This window comes from Amblyomma mixtum, chromosome 4 (genome assembly GCF_055824585.1).
Source record: "Amblyomma mixtum isolate Tamu chromosome 4, ASM5582458v1, whole genome shotgun sequence".
Classification (NCBI taxonomy): Eukaryota; Metazoa; Arthropoda; class Arachnida; order Ixodida; family Ixodidae; genus Amblyomma; species Amblyomma mixtum.
In genome coordinates this window covers 44977091-44982513 of record NC_143015.1, presented here as the reverse complement: position 1 = coordinate 44982513, position 5423 = coordinate 44977091, and positions in this window count along the sequence as shown.

Here is a 5423-nt window from a genome sequence, read left to right as displayed (position 1 = left end):
TGGCAGGTGCTGCCACTGGTGGGCCCTGTGCCACCAAATTTGCGCTTCGCAAACAACGTCCCGCTACCCATCATTAATTTAACACCCACCTGCCATGGGGGACAATGTGGCCATCATTGGTCGCTTTTCTTGGGATTTTACGCTCACAGTCAACGACGCTCACAGCGGACGCTGACGAAGACAGCGGTTTTTTTTTTTTTTTTTGGGGGGGGGGGGGGGGGCACGGGCTTCTTATTCCTGTCGCGTGAATTGTGCAGCGTCGGATAAATAGGCATTTTATCTTTGTTTTATACTATATACATTGATGACCTTTTTGGTTTGAGGTATTGCTGAAAGAAAGGCGCCTCCTCATGCTGCCAAGATTTCTCAGGCACCCAGGGCAATTTTCCTTACATAGATTTTTCTCGTAGTGAGTACGAAGCCCTGCACCCGCACACATTACTGCCGTACCTAACATATGAGACTCGGTTATGCGGATAGAATGGAGACGCTTTTAAGCTTAAGGCCAAGGTTAGAGTTCATTACATACGATGCAAAACGTTGCTGATATAGCTCTGTAGTGAAATGTTCGATACAAACGCACGACTAATGAGGATGAACAAGCCATGCACCTGAAGCTCGAAGTATTTGTTGTAGGTCACCGACAAAACGCGCCTCAAAATTAGCATGCGAGCAGGTTTGTCTATTTCTTTGTGAACCGTAAGTTTTGTTCTAACTTGTAAGAGCCTCACAAGTAGGGCATGAAGGAAAATAGCTTTACTTGTTTCTAAAAACTCTTCCGCCTACTCTTATTGATACTTCACCATGACTAACTCTGTCGTCACCTATACACATCGCTTCGAAGACTTGAATCCTTGCACTCATTATAAAGAACAGAGGAAGAACAGAGAGAAATATTTTCTTTTATTTGCACGAATGCAGGGAGCATGGTTAACAATACGAACTCTTAAATATGAAAGGTCAGCCGTAACGCGCATGCTTCCCTGTTTGGGCCAAAGAGCCTATGCGTACATTGAGACATTACTTGTGCAGTGTAATGCACCGACGCTGTGATATGTTGCCCGCCGTGTAGACAACATGACTAACTTTGGCCAACTGGGGTTCTTTAATGTGCACAGGAACCTCAAGGGCGTTTCTGCATTTCCCATATATCAGAAATATTGTTTTTGCAGCCAGGAATAGAACGCGAGTTCTTGTGTTGCGGAACGCCTCCACCGCATTATGAATGAGCACAGGGACCGAAAGGAAACCAAGTGTGCATTTGCAACGTTTTTAAGGCTCGACCGGTGCACTTTTCACTACGCAACGCGAAAATGGTCAGTAGAAATTCCCCTGGCATTCTTCCTGCCAAGCTCAGCTTTTACGCCGACACCTACGATGCTCATCTGTCTTCCTCAAGGAAAGACTGGCGTGCACGCGCCGAGGTAAAATGCTTACGCGACCCTAAACTGGTATTGGCGGATGTCAGTTGAGAATAGTTGCTGTTGGCATGGTGAAGCGACTTGTTGACTTCAATAATGTTGGGTCACGATATTCTCCATCGAGCGTTCTAGGGAATGGTAAATCATGCATCTGCATATTGGTATAAAAGTTACCGGCATGTCTTTCCATGTTTTGAGGCACCAAAAGGTACAGCGAGTGGAAACTGGCCACCAGATCGCCGACCGAAATTGCTCCGCTACCATGGCATGTACAGGGGACACTGAGCACATGGAATGTTAAGTACCCGACTAGTGCACAAGAGAAGAAACCTTAGCACCATGAATGCAGGTGGAGACGGAGCTTGCACATCAGTGAGGAAGCGCCGCATGGTGGAAGAAGGGCGTGTTCCTTGATCAGCTTTCAACCATGATGTACTCCAACCGCCTGTGCGCAGTTTCTTTTGTGGGCTCCATGATGGATCGGTGCCTTTTTGTTTTTCACTGCGCGTCCCCGAGGGCGATGAAGCAGTGGCGGGTGGGGACAGCTTGATGGCCTGCTTGCCACACGTGGATGCAGACTCTCGTTTTCTAGTAGGCTTTCTTTAACTTGCCTGTTTTGTCAGATATATGGGTCACACTGGGAAAATACTGGGCAATGCATTTTCCATTAGCACCGGTTCCTTGGGTGATTAAGTGCCTTGTCGTTGAACTCTACGTAGCATGATTTTAGATCGTAGGCTCGAGAAAGTGTTTCGCGCAGACGTGGTCCCTCGGTTGCAATATCCAGTCAGCTCTGGGGATTGCCTTGTGCCAAATTTCTATTCCAGCAGGCTCCGACGAAGCTTTAAAAAGTGACACTTGTTCCGTACAACTCTAGCAGTCCGATCTGCAGTTGTGTACGAGTCGGCTTCTGGACACGGCTGGACCCACTCAGGTATGCCACAGCAACAACCAACACATCACAGCCGCTATGTACACAGGCCGCGACGAGTGTCTACGGCGTCGGCCCGCGCCACCACGAGCGTTTGCACAACCAACACTACGGCTGGTTCAAACCGCGACACAAAAACCTAGTTCTAGCAAGCTTTGTTCGTGCATGATGCCTACCACGACGTGGAAGCAGAGAATTTAACGTCCATGCCTTGTGATGCACTCTGACAGCGGAAAGCGCCGAGGAACACATCCTAAAACGACACCGAAAGCCGCGCAAGCCGCCAAATCCCGTACGCTGTTCCGCAAGCGAATGGCCACTACTCCACCGCGCCCCCGCGCCGCTACGGTCGGCACGGAGTTCAAACATGACACCGCAGGGGAGGGCTGCGGATAATTTCGACTACCTGGGGTTCTTTATAAGTTGCACTCATGTCGCATGGTACAGGGGCTTCTAGCATTTCGCCTCCATTGAAATGCGACCTCCGCGGCCGGGATTTAACCCGTGTATTTCGGGTGAGCAGCCGAGCACCATGACAGCTGAGCCACAACGGTGACTATGCTTGCACATGTGGAGCAAGGTAACTCCCAGTATGTTTGGTATTGCAACTGAGAGACCATGCCTGTTACGTAGATATCGGTTAGCATTCAGTGGATACATGTTTCTGTGACGTCTATGCAATCGTCGTGCAAGGAGACGGATGTAGTCATTGTCAGTACGGCTGCCCAGTTCTGGTCTCCTGGCTACAGGAAAACTGTTTATGAAGTTGCACTAATTGTTTTGTGCCTCATCTTGTGAATATGTGGAATTGTGCAGTTTACCGTCACGAATCTGTATGAACTGTATGAGGGATGCCGTGCTTAGGGCATCGGAATAATTAAGACCAACTGGGATTCTTTAATGTGCGCTCACATTGCCCAGCACACATGCATTTTGCGTTTCTATTGCCTCTAAGCCCTACACTACATCGAATCGAGACATCAGTAGCCCGTAATCATAAGGCTCAAGTTTGACTCAAGCGTCGGAGTTCTCTGTCGAGCACGGGAGTGCGGGGCTGATTTCCGGCTTCGGAGCCAGTATTTGTAATGCAGGCGAAATGCACAAACACCCTTGATATGTCTATGCATACAAAAACACATTGCCGCATTTCAGATTCAGATTCAGATTTATTTCAACAACACTTTGGTTGCCGAGGAGGCGAACAAAAAGGCAATCAAAAGTTGCCTGACGAAGCGTCCGCCCCCTTTACACTCTACAAATGAGCAGTGGGCAGGTTTAACCTAAGAAAACAGACCGTAACACCAAAGAGACATTGCATATAACATTATACACGAAAACAAAAAAAAAGAAAAAACAAGAATAACAGCACATATTCACTTAAGGCACACAATTAAGAAATGCTGCAAAAAGTATATTCGTCAGTCAACATTGTTACACAGAATTGCACATAAAATACAAATATCGGTGTCCCTGAACATAACAAAAGGCATGAAGAGCTTAACTAAGCTGGCAAAAGTAAGGTTTTCTTTTCAATAGAACATGGATTTTTTATTTTTTTTATAGGGCAGATATGTGCAGAAAAAGTAAGCCATTGCTATGTCACAAAAATAAATGGGTTAGCTTTTTGCTAAATGCTTTCATGGAACGACTGTCGTGAATGGTTTCTATAATACCCGGGTACTTATTTAGAAGATCAGCGATTCGATACTTTAGCGTTTGTGTACCGTAGTTCGTACGCACTAGTTCTTTTCTACAGGTAATATGCCGAAGGTTATGGTCGTGGTCTCTAAAGAAGAAAGTTTGCGAGAACCCAGCCGGGTCCATTTTTATTTGATCATATATTTTCAAAGCTACTCTTTTGTTCATGATATTCGTGATATTTAATATCTGATGTTTTTCGAAAAGTGGGGCTGAGGGGGCTCTATATGGAGAGTTTTCTATTAATCGTATGACTCGTTTTTGTAGTATAAGCAGGTTTTCAATGTTTGTTTTTGTCGTAGCTCCCCATACAAGAATACAATATTGCAAACGAGAAAAAACTAGACTATAATACAACTGTTTTTTTAACCACATTGATAGTAAGTTCCTTACTTTAAAGATAATTCCGATTGATCTGGAAATATCTTTTCGTATGTTTTCTATGTGCAAAGACCAGGTCAGATTTTCTTGAAAAATAACCCCCAGAAATTTGTGAGAGTTTACTCGTTCTAGGTGTTCCCCAGGAAATTGTATAATAGGTTCTCTACTGATGGCTTTATTTCTGGGACGGAAAATAATGTACTTTGTTTTATTAGTGTTCAAGGCTAATTGATTAATGTTAAGCCATTGTGATAGGTTGCTTAGCCAGCTGTTTGTTTGCCTTTCAAGCATTTCTAAGTCTGTTCCAGAAAAAAATACATTAGTATCGTCTGCATACAGGATTATATCTGGCGTAAGTGGAATATCGATAATGGCATTAATATAAAACAAAAAGAGTAAGGGCCCTTAGATGGAGCCTTGTGGGACCCCGTATTTTATTGTTCCTAGACCTGATTTTGCTTGGTTTATCTGCACGTATTGTTGTCGACTATCTAAGTAACTTTTTATTAAGTCAAATGCGATTCCTCTGATTCCATAGTTGTATAACTTTTGCAACAATATATTGTGTTTGATGGAATCAAACGCTTTCTTGAAGTCAAGGAAAAGTCCTATTGTATGATATTTTTGCTCAAAGTTGCTTATCATTTTATCTTTAGTATTAAGTAGTGCTTTTTCAGTGGACTTGTCTTTCTGAAAGCCATATTGTTGTTCTGCAATTATACCTTCTTGTTTACAAAAATTTATTAAGCGAATGTAAATAACCTGCTCCATAATTTTTGAAAAGACTGGCAAAACCGATATTGGTCGGTAATTGTTTAAGTCCTTTTCGTTTCCCCCTTTAAAAATTACTGACACTTTCGCAATCTTTAGCTCATGAGGGAACACCCCCAGTAGAAAGGATTAAATTACATATGTGAGAAAGCGGACTGCTGACATGCTGTGCTACTGATTTTATGGGTTGGACCCTGAGATCATCTATTCCAGAAGATTTA